The following is a 12,442-nucleotide window of genomic DNA, read 5'->3' as shown; positions in this document are numbered from 1 at the left end:
TTGTTGTTGTATGAGAATTCCGCAATTGCCAATAGGTCGTCCCAGTTGTCCCGTCGGTATGTGATAAAGTGTCTGAGATACTGTTCAATAGCTTTGTTGACAATTTCAGATTGTCCGTCCGTCCGAGGATGGTAGGCTGTTGATGGCTGTAGTCGTATCCCCAATCTTGAGTCGAGTTCTTGAGTTAGTTGAGAAACAAAGATGCTGCCCCTGTCCGAAGTGATTGTTTTCGGGGTGCCATGTAACTTCCATACGAACTTGATCATCAGGTCTGCAAGTTCTTTGGCAGACATGGTTTCTCTGCACGAAATAAAGTGACTCATTTTCGTCAGTCTATCTACTACCGTCAAGATGCTATCTTTACCGTTGGATGGTGGTAATCCTGTGATTAAGTCGTAACTTATATCCGTCCAGGGGCCCGCCGGTATAGGTAGGGGTTCGAGTGTTCCAAAAGGTTTTGTTGATGTTGTCTTGGTCCTCAAGCACGAATCACAGCCGTCAACGTAGCGGTTAACGTATGCCTTCTGAGACGGCCAACTGAAACACCTACGTATCAGTCCTAGTGTCTTTGATCTACCTGGGTGTCCGGCTAGGAGATTGTCGTGTCTGCTGCGTAATATTTGGAATTTAATGTTGTCGTCTTCTGGTACTTCAATTCGACCATTATGGTATAGTACGCCATCCTTCACCTTATATCTTGAGAATAAATCACGTAGCTTCGATGATATAGGGTTATTCACTGCCTCTATGATTTCTACAAGTCTCGGGCTTTTAGCGGTTGATTCTCGTATAAGATCGATGATTTCTCTGTCGTTGAGTATTGGGTTCGGTGAATTATTGGCTGAAACTCCTAAAACATCCACCTCAAACCAATGATCGGCGTCTTCTAGTTGAATTGATTCATCCTCAAAAAAGGACTCGAGGCTAGATAGCTCAGCTGTGAAAGTGTCAGGTCTTATATTATCAGGTTTAAGTAGTCGTCCGAATGTAAGCTTCTCTTTCTCGTCCGGTGCAAGGTCGGGTCTTCTTGATAATGCGTCTGGTTTGGTGGCCTGTTTCCCTGGGCGAAATTTGATTTGAAAATCAAAGCAACCAAGAGTCTCTGCCCATCTGGCCTGGCGTCGAGTCAACTGCTTGGTAGTCATAAAGGTTTCTAAGTTACGATGATCTGTGTAAACTATGACGTCCAGGCGGTGTGGGTTTCCTTCTAAATAGTGGCGCCATTCCTTAAATGATGCTACTATTGCTAATAACTCTTTATCGAAGATCTCGTAGTTGCGCTCAGCTTGTACCAATGATCGTGACAAGTATGCTACCGGATGAAGTTCACCATCTTTGTTGCATTTTTGAGATAAAACCGCTCCTAGTGCAAAGTCAGAGCAATCACATTCCAATACAAAAGGTTTGTATGGATCTGCAATTTTCAATATTGGTGCTGATGTGAATAAAGTTTTCAGGTTGTTGAATGCCTTTTCGCATTGAAGGTCCCATATGAAAGGTGTCTTGTCGCGCGTGAGGTTGTGTAGTGGTCGTGTGGTTTTTGAAAATTGGCCTATGAATCTTCTATAGAAATTAGCAAACCCAATAAACCTTTGAAGTTCAGAGACGTTTTTTGGAGCAGGCCATTCAGATACGGCTTTGACCTTCGTGGGGTCCATTCTTATCTTGTTTCGAGAGATCAGTAGCCCTAAGTATTCGACTTCAGATTTTGAAAACTCGCACTTTTCCGGTTTGAGCCATAGTTGGTGCTTGCTGAAGATGTCAAGTATTTCATTCACTGCTTTTTCGTGACTATGTCCCTTCTTGGTGTATATCATAGTATCGTCTAGAAATACAGCAGCGTCCTTTCCTATGTGAGCTATCATGATATCTTGCATGAAGTATTGAAAATACCCTGGCGCTCCTGTTGGTCCGAAAGGCATCGTGAGAGGTGCAAATTGGCCGTCTTTACAGATGAAAGCTAATTTGTCTTCGTCACCCTCTGCTACTCTGAGATTCCCATAAGCGTTGCGCATGTCGAGTTTCGTAAATTCGTCAGCGTCAAGGAGGCTGTCAATCAGATCCATGGTGAGTGGGAGTGGATACTTATTCTTGACAGTTAAGGCGTTGAGTTTACGGTAGTCAAAGCACGGCCGTAAGTTGCCGTCTTTCTTTCCGGTGAATAAAACGGGAGCCGCCCATGGTGAAGTGGTTCTTCGAATTGTTCCATTTGCCAATCCAGACTTTATCATCTCGTCTAGTACCTTCTGTTCCGCGGGAGAGAGTGGAATGATGCGACTAGCCTGAGGTTGTGCTCCTTCAATGAGGTCAACCTTGAAATCATATTTTTGTCGAGGTGGTAAAGTTTGTGCTTTATTCTTCATAAACATCTGTAAGTGCCGGTGATAGCATGACGGTACAAGTTCTTCGACTGATTTGGTTGGTAATTTCTTCTTTTCTTCGGCCGCTAGTCGTGCTGAAGTGGACCATGAGGCTGTTGCACTATTGATTTGGGCTGTGGTACTGTAATCCAAGGGATGACAAAGCTTGCTAGCCGTTCTGGGAATGTTTGGAGAAGGAGGATTATCAAACTCACATTGCGGGGGCTTGTTTGTATTTGGGAAAATACTCGCCCCCTTGTCAAAGTTCCTAGCGTGCCCCAACGGCTCCTCACTCGGGCTGATAGGGGTGTGTTGCGGATTTGACAAGACTGTATTGACAGTCGCGATGTGGTCCTCGGGGTGTGCGGCGTTGATCGTGGTGCTCTGTTTATTCAAGGGAGGATCTTGCTTGCCAGTCTCTTCTAATGCAATTTTGGAGGAAGAAAAATTATCAAACTCACTCTGCGGGGATGTTAATGCAATCTTCGGAAAGCACATCCCCTCGTCATAGTTCCTAGCGTCCCTCTTGGGTTCCAACTCTGTGTCCTGAGAGGGTGTTTCCGGACTTGACGACTCCATAGTACAGGAGGCAGCTGAGACTCGTGGGTTATGGATTGAGCCTGTTTTCCAATCAATACGGTGATGATTAAGTCGTATCCAAGGCATTCCTAATATGCCATCATAGGTATTCTTGATGTTAACGATAATGAAAGGTGTCGGGTTGAAGTCGTGATCAATTATAAGTTGTAATTCGTGAGATGAGCTAGTTTTCGAGCCGTCGAAGCCGGTTACTGCTCGAGAAGTGGGTGATGCGTAGTGAAAAAATTCTGCACTTTGTGTATAATTTTCACTTAGGACGTTGTGGGTAGCGCCCGAATCAATTAAGAAACGAGCAGGGGCTCTCTCAGATGGTGTGGCGCGGGATTCATGGGTCATAGATAATAGGACTTGTAAAAATATGCGTGGATCACTTGAATTGCATGTTACAATGTTATTAGCTCCTAAATCAATCAAACTTAATGAATCCTTAATGCTCAAGCTAGGCACGACCTTCAGGCTTGAGCGCCTCCATTTTTTGATGCCTCTGATCTGCTAGTGCCTTCTCCTTGATCACCTTCCCCATCTCCCTTCCCACCTAAAGCTGCTAACTTGACTTCTAATTCTGCTAATCTACTCTTATACCCTCCTCTTCCTTTGAAACTACGATCATTCCTTTGACGAGTAGGACAGTTAGGTGATATGTGACCCTGTTGGTTGCACCGAAAACAAGTTCCTGTGCAAAGGCGTCTGGTTCTTTCCTCATCGGACAGTCTAGTGTAGGATGCTGATATATCCATGGCGTTCGGGTCGCGAGTCAATGGTGGTGGTGTAAGGGAAGTGTCAGTTGAGCCATGAATCTTGTTGTCGAGCTTGATGGCAATATTTGAAATTTGCTCGATGGAGGTGAACTCCTCAGATGCTAGTACCATTGCCACTCGGATGTCTTTCTTCAAGCCTTGTTCGTACTGGCTTATCAATGTCATGGTTTCCCATCCAGTACTGGCTGCGTGCAGGTTGAATTCATGAGTGTATGCTGCTACAGTTGACTTTTGAGTTAAGGATCGGATCGCTTTCTCAGCTTTAGATTTTTTTTCGGTATCGAAAAACATCGCTTTGAAGTTGCGGACGAGGCGTTCGTAGGTGACAGTGTGGGCAGTTTTGGGATCGAACAGTTCTGCAGTTAATGTCTGGGCCCAAGCGCTCGCTGTACCGGTAAAGTAGGAAAGGGTGAAGACCACTTTTGAACGATCATCAGGGAATAGATACGGGTGGGCCATCATGTACAGTTGTACTTGACTGGCAAACACCTCGGCCTGTCCACCTCTAGCGCCATTAAATTTATCGGGCGTTGCAACCTTAGGTCCCTTTAGGACACGTGGAGGGTCAGGTTGTGCAGGTGCGGGGTGAGGAGTCGTAGGAGGGTTACCACCGTCATTAGTGCGTCCCGCTATCATAGCTTCAAGACGCTCTTTGGCTTGTCTACCTCTAGCTTCGGCTTGTTCGCGCAATTGGCGTTCTTCGGCTAAAGAATTTTGAAGGTTATTAAGCTGACGTTGTATTTCTTCCATATTCTCAGGATCCGATGCGACTGATTGCGGGGTAACAACAAGATTATCAAGTTCAGGTAGTGATCGGTTTACGCTGGTGTACGAGTCACTTGATTCGACGTCGTCGTCCGTGGGGGCTCTGTACGAGGGAGACGTGGTAGCGTGTTCTGTCGGGTGTTAACGTGGTCTAGGTTTGGAAGATCCGGGTTTGTCAAAGAGATTGAGTCTGGGGTTCTGAAGTTCTAAGTTTATCTAATATAAAGTTCTATTTAATTTCTGAGTTTATCTATTCTTTGCAGTATTCAGTCGGTGGATTTAGATCGGTCTGGTATGAAAAAAATTCGAAAGTCTGAATCTAAGTTCTTCTGGTTCTGTTTGAATCTGATTTCTTGCAACGCTCGTCGATGGTAGATCCAACAATATGTTAGGACTGGGGTTGGGGTCTTGGGACGAGGGTTAGTGATGTCTTCCCACCAGGTTCAAGGCTTGGTATGCAGATTGTCGGATGAAGAGAAAAGAGAGATGTGTACAACGTGGATAGTATACAACATAGGCTCTAATCTGTGACATGTATTGTTGGGCCTTTCACCGCTCGTTACATAGTTGAGATCATAACATCTATATGTATCTGGGTTGCTGAGATATTGTGACTTTTGAGTCTTAGTGGTATCAACACCGCAATTGCTACGCTCCGCTCAGGTTTTTGACCCATTTTGGGAGCGGAGCGCAGAGCTGCGCTCAATCTCGCTGCGCGCCAAATCACCTTTTTTTTTGTTTTCCTTACCTCGGTGTGCGTAGTGGTTTCACCACTACGCACACTGCTATGAGTGGCGCACATCGGCTGGTTTTTGGAAAAAAGACAAACTTGATGACATTTTTAAAAGCATAGTGATGTATATCTATGGCCAATATAATGGAAAAGAAAAAGGAAGAAAAAGAAAGAGAACAAAAACATTTGAAAAAAACACTACAACTTCTTTTTTTCTGAATCTTGTTTTGTTACCATGCTTTTCATTTTTTTTGCCGAGCTATTGATAAAAGCTTGAAAAGCCTCGATTGCTTCTTCAAAATCTCCACCTGGAACGATCTCTTCCTTCAACCAGGCTTGGGAACCCACGAGACGTTCCATGGTCTTAGGGTGCATTGATCCACGTAACGGGGTACAAATGTTGGCCGCGGCGGAAAAAGTACGCTCACACGCACACGACGTGGCTGACACAGACAAATAGTCACGAGCTAGTTGAGCAAGGATTGGAAAGTGGGATTCATGTTTCTGTGACAGAAAATAAGGTGTTAGCAAACATGTTGTATATTATATACATGAATGGAAAAACGATAAAAAATAAAAAATTAAACTAACACTCCACCAATCGAGAGTGGTTTGGTCCTTGGCGATTGGGTACTTCCCTTGCAGATAGTCCTCGAGTTCAGAATTGAAGACTTTGTCAGTTGTGGTGTTTGAAGCTGCAAATATATCAAAAGTGTCGGGTTCCTCAGGCTCAGCAGACTCCTTGCTCCGATCAGGTGATGGTGATCGCTCTTGATGTTGATTTTCCTCCAAGACCGTATTGAAAGCGGTTTCAATAGCAACATTGGCTGAGGAATCATATTCAGGATAGTGGACGCTGAAGAACTTGCCCCGGAATCGGGCATTAAGGACAGTAGCGAGAATGATACTATCACAGTTTAGTGATTCTTCCTGATACTTGCCAAGCCACTTGACCATCTCATCAATTGCAACCAGTAGGCTGGGAAAGTCTTTCGCATCGGTTTGAAGGGTGGTGAGCTCATTGATGACCCGTTTATATTCGGCCAGGACAATACACCCAGTTGGGCCATTACCTTTGACTCGGGCTGTGGCATCGACAAAGGTCTAAGTGGGATAAATATTAAATATTGATCAATATCGGGAGAAATGTGATGAGAGAGAGAGAGAGAAGAATCCACCTTTAAAACCTTGTTGACTAATTCAACCACATGCCATTCAGCTGGTGAGATGGTGACCCCCTTGAAAAACTGTGCCTTGCGATCAGCAGACAGCATGGAGTTGATGACCTGTCATCACAAACATCGATTAGATATACTTGATGATAATGAATGAGCAATGATGAGATGTTACTGACCTCCTGGGCCTCGCAAGCTACCTTCACCTGTACGTTACCAAAACGACTGAAGTAATCCGACCCGCCGGGGATCACTACTGTCCGAGGGGGTCCGAAATGAATCGAAGATGCATCTATTTTCATGTAGATACATCTTGGGTCACGTTGAAATTCTGCTAAGTACAAGTTTTATTACTTTTGCTAAAAAGGAAGCCCGGGGTGAAAAAAATAAAAATAAAATGTAGCCCAGAATTTCACCGCAGTCACTGCGGTGGGCCTGGAGCTTGAGCAGCCGCATTGCCTATCCCAAATTTGCCAATCCCCTTACCACTCATTCTTTTTCAGAACTCAATCATGAAATCAAAGGATCAGCACGTCAACCCAATCTTTCTTGATTGTTCCTCCCCATCCAATCCACTGGCCAATGAAGGTGTCAATGTTGATTCCCCGGACTCTGTGACTGTTCAGGTGATGTTTTCAAGCTTTTTTCCACCTATCATGTCCATTATCCAACATACTCATCTTTGACTATTCCAAATCTTACAGAGCCCACAGCCCAATATCAACAATAAACAAGACGATGAAGAAAACACTGCATATCACTTCTACTTCGAGTGTGAATTTTGGGTTCCTTGCAAGACGGCTAAGTCAGGATTTTCACAGATCTCATGCTCTGAATGTGTAATCCCTTGGAATTCGAAGCAATTTGATTTGGAGGAACTCAAAGAAAAATGCGCTGAATTTGCCAAGGACAACAAGCAGTCCCTTGAAAAATTGATCAAGCTTTCATCAAATAGCAAGAAGAACCCTGGTGTGTGGACTTGGTACATCAAATCACATTCTGATTTCCCAAAGACTCTTAAGGCTTGAAAGCATTTAAGTTCAGAGAAGGTTCAACAATGGGTCGAAGAGGGCGAAGCTGTGTTTCCAGGTTGGGAAGCTGGGATCAGCTACTTTGCACCTCATCCAAACAAGGTCAAAGCTCAAGCTGAAAAAGTGAGTCCGCCCTATCTCAAGCCAGGGGGTCTCATTATGTCTCATCTGTTTTTGAATTTCTTCAGGCTGCTCGCACCGAGCTAATTGTGGCTTCAGCTGAGCGCAAGCACAAGCTTCAGGTGAAACAAGGAATCGACAAGGATTTGTTTGACTCTGAAGAGGTGAGATTATCGGTCTACTAACCACTCCTTTTCTCAAACTAGACTGATGTGTCTTTATTTGATCTCAAACCCAAAGTCTGACGGTGGATCAGACAATATGGAACAAACGGCTGGCGATCACGAGAACAAGTTTGCGAGTGACCTTCTTGACCACCACAAGATGGACGGTCGCTACCACAAAAGGTGTCCGATTGTGACAGATCCAACCGATTCCACTCAATACTTTGTTTTGACGCTTGATAAAGCAGAAGAGTGGGCTAGGCTACGAGTAAGTTGAATGCCTCTCTTCATTACCTATGTAAGCTGACTTTTGGGTGTATCATTTGCAAGAACCAAGATGAGGTTAGCATGGATACCCCTCCCGCCCATTTCAAGTATGACCTCAGCAAGAAGGTCAAAAACAAACCTCCCGCTTCATCAACTGAAAAGTCTGAATCCAATAGTTTCACCCCTGCCGCTATCACTCAACTTGTTGTTAGCCTCGCGGGAGCCATTGGTGAAGCAGTACGATCACCTCAAAAGCAACTAGCTGGCGATGTCGAGCCACCTACAACTCCACATGCTTCTCATAAACGAAAGAATACACCCGAATCATTTCCTCATGTGTCATCTTCACCTTTGTCATATGATCCCGCCGCCGCAAATGGAACCGAAGGATTCCTTCAGTTCTGCACTTTACCAGATGATAGAAAAGACCACATTCGCCAGATTTTAAAAGAAGCGGAAATCACCGACCATAGAATGATCACAGAAGAACATTTATCTCGAGCGGATCTAGCTCAACATGGATTGTCCAAGGCTTCAATCACTATGCTATACTTAGATTCTCGGAAGTATATAAGTAACAGGACCTGTGAACGCAGTACCGCTCGGAAAGCAAGGCGCACTTCAATGTTTTAATCCTGGCTTTACATTACTGATTAGATTTTGACCCTCTATTGTTGTGATTAGTGGGTAATATTAAGACTACAGTTTTAAAAGTAATATAACCGTACCATTTGTTAGAATCATGGTCCTCTGACCCTGCCTCACACCAGTTTACATGATTGAGCTTCAAACAAAGCTTGGTCATGGTGATTTGGAGACAGAGATCTCTCCCTCTGAAGTCGCCACCAAGTGACTTTTGATTGTCTTAGGATCGAGCTGAATCTTCAGCTCGATCCTGCTCTATCTGTGCCCTCAAAGACAATTAGACTCAAATGATCGAGCTTCAAATTAAGCTCGATCTGGATGATTTCAAGACATCAAGTTTGACTCTTGATTGGACATGATGTGTATCTTTTGCCCTAGGATCGAGTCAATTTTTCAGCTCGATCTGATCTTTCTTACATCACACTCAACAAAACAAGGATAACGGTGATTTTAGCCCATTTGAATAGCTTAATCACAACTTTCTTCCAACTTTCTCATCAGCAGATGGTGCTCTTAGCCCATTTGAATGTCTAAAGATCCACCTAAGTTGTGTCTTATGTATATCGGGCTCAGCCAAAAGAGCAAACTGTTATTTTTAAATTTCATTCAAAAGTGTGCTCTAGACAATCATAGTTCTACTATAGTTCTACTAGTATGTAAATTAAGGACAAAACTAGATCCACCGATTGAATCACTTTGATTTGGTTCGATAGTTTCTTGAAATGAATGATGATTTGAATGTACAGGACTGATGGGATTGGATTTGAGGACTTTGGATCGATTCAATTTGATTGGGAGATTTAGATGTGATCTGAAGCTGATCGATTTGACGTATGTAACTCATATTGAAGTGTAGTCGCACCAAAGATTGTTTCCAATAAGCCGAATATATCCCTGTGATCCCATCTAGTCCAACGAAGTTAACGATCAAAAGATAAAGTGAAAATGAAATCGAAAAACCAAAGCCAAGTGAAGCAATCAATTTCCTTGAAGACTTGTAAGCCAAGAAGAAAGTCATAAACTTGAGATCGATCGATTCGAATTCACTATTGTCGAGAAGATCTTCGAGCCATAAACGTGTTCTTTAAACCAAAGTTGATCTGGATTTAAATTCATTTCTTTAAAACTTCATCCAAGGATTCCCTGAAGTGTAGTCGCACCAAAGAAAGACTCGGTCCATGAAAAGGCCGATCTTGATGATTTGAAAGGAAATGAATCATATGAGCTAAAAAGATGATTTGAAAGGAAATCAATCCACTGAGCTAAACAACTTGAAAGCTACAAACGAATGTCTCATACCTCATTGGCTGAAAAGTATCATATTTCTTCCATTCTACGATCGAGCACTTCATCAAATGTGCGATAACCACAATGGTGGTATAACTTAGGTAATAGTTCGGGTCCAAAGGTCTTATGGGCAGCCCTTCGTATTGGTCCAATTGGGTTAGTCCTAGTCGCCAATACTTGTGATCTTCGGAGGTCAAATTTGAAGGCATTGAATCCGAGTTCAATCGGATTCAACTCAGGACAGTATGGTGGTAGGTAACGAAGAAGAATTCCTAAAGTTTAATTTGTCCCGCTTGAGTCAGTGAAATGAAAACATGACCGAGGAAAGATGATGAGATTAGACATACCTCTCTTACGACAGAGGTCAGAAATCGATCCACCACGATGGATTGAGGCATTGTCCAGTACTAAGACACTATTGTCTGCTGGAAATCGATTCATGCGAGGAAGCTGTACATTGGATTGAGGTCAGTCTGGAACAATGGCTATTGAAGTAAAGGGAAAACCACATACTAAGCTGTATTTCAAAAATTTCTCGAATTGCTTCCGATTCACCGGCCCCTCAAGAACTGAAAGAGCCAGCAAGCCATCATAAGTGATGGCTGGAAGGAGGGAATACCGTCCTTGATGCATCTTAGGAACCTTGCGAGTGGTGCGTACTCCAATCTTGCTTCGCTGACGTTTTCGTAGTAGATCCCGTCCACAGACTGCGCTCTCGTCTGCAATTCGTGAGCAGGTAGAGGATTTCAATACAGAAGATATGAGATAGAAAGTGAAATTGGACTGACCTGTAAAAACTAAGAAGTTGGATGGATAGCCCATCATATCGCGCATCCATTTCAATTTTGGCATCAGGGATTTCCGAGCGTTACTGACACAGGCCTTCTTCAAGCTTATCATAAGACGGCTCATAAGTTCGAGATGAACGGTACTTATGGAAGGCATCTTCCCATGTGCATTGTAAAGTTTTTCTTGAATCTCGTCGAGGAAAAGTGCTGGCTGGTTGAGGACCAATTCTTCCATGAATTTGCGATCCGTGGCATTCAAGTGCTGGCGCCGACCACGGCGTTCGTAGGTGTTGGGATCGCGTATGACTGCACGAGTTAGGTTGTAGAGCTCGATCCATCGGCCAAAGGATCGGCGAGAAATCCGCTTGCTGAGTCGCTGTCGGATTAAAGATCTTGGAATTCCTTGAAGACTCCAGCGAACAGCAAGCACTTTGATATCAGCTGAATATTTACGGAACCCCATTGAGAAGACAAGTATGAAAATTTATGGTTGCTGGCAGGCTCTCTTGAAGGAGCTGAATCAAATTGGTCGAGATTGGAGGCGGGGCTGCACCTGCAAAATCTCTGACCGTGTCTGCTGCTGTACATATGCCCACTGCAGTGACTGCGGTGAAATTCTGGGCTACATTTTATTTTTATTTTTTTCACCCCGGGCTTCCTTTTTAGCAAAAGTAATACATATATCTCCAACCAAGCCATGGCTACACCAAACACCCCTCACCACACCACACCACCCGCCACCATTGAGTTTTTCTCACCACCATACCACCAACTTACCCCACACCCCTCACCACACCACACCACTACCCGCCACCATTGAGTTTTTCTCACCACCATACCACCAACTTACCCCACACCCCTCACCACACCACACCACTACTTCAAGTACAGAACAAGACAATATGAGACCTCTCGACAGCGAGTTGACGAGACTCGAAGAGATCAAAGATAAAAAGCAAACCTTTAACAGAACAAGACAATATGAGACCTCTCGACAGCGAGTTGACGAGACTCGAAGAGATCAAAGATAAAAAGCAAACCTTTAACAGAACAAGACAATATGAGACCTCTCGACAGCGAGTTGACGAGACTCGAAGAGATCAAAGATAAAAAGCAAACCTGACAAGGTTTGTAAAAAGAGATAAAGACTAGTAGAAGATTGAAAAGTTAAAAAGAAAGAAAACGCGAAATGAAAAAGCAAATATTGATAGTTAATGAAAGAGTCTGACTCGAATAATAATAAGAATAGAAAAACATTGCCTTTAGATTTTCTTTTCCCAAACGGTGGGGAAAAAGAAAAATCAAAAGGGGACAAAAGAGAACAAGAGTATAAATGATCAAAAAGAGAGAAGACAAAAATCACGCGTCACGTGTCCACACATCCCTGCATACAAGAGCAATCATCCCAACCCGTTCTCTTCTCGCCAATCTACTTAACCCTTTGATGTACGTTTTAGCTCTTACTTCATTTGTTTTCTAAATAAGTAAATGTTGAATTTCAGTCTTAACGTTTGAAGGTCTTGACGATTACCTGAAAAATAAAAGAATAACAATTAAGATAGAAAAATAAAAATGACTTCCAATACCCGCCACTATTGATTTTTTCTCACCACCATACCACCAACTTACCCTGCTTACCACCACGGTACCACACCACCCGCCACTATTGATTTTTTCTCACCACCATACCACCCACTACCCTCCTTGAGCGTGTTCTAATCATCCTTCACTTCAAGATCACAATCAGAT

The sequence above is a fragment of the Melampsora larici-populina genome, assembly GCF_000204055.1.
Source record: "Melampsora larici-populina 98AG31 unplaced genomic scaffold MELLAscaffold_60, whole genome shotgun sequence".
In the NCBI taxonomy this organism is placed as follows: Eukaryota; Fungi; Basidiomycota; class Pucciniomycetes; order Pucciniales; family Melampsoraceae; genus Melampsora; species Melampsora laricis-populina.
This window is presented reverse-complemented; position numbering follows the sequence as displayed.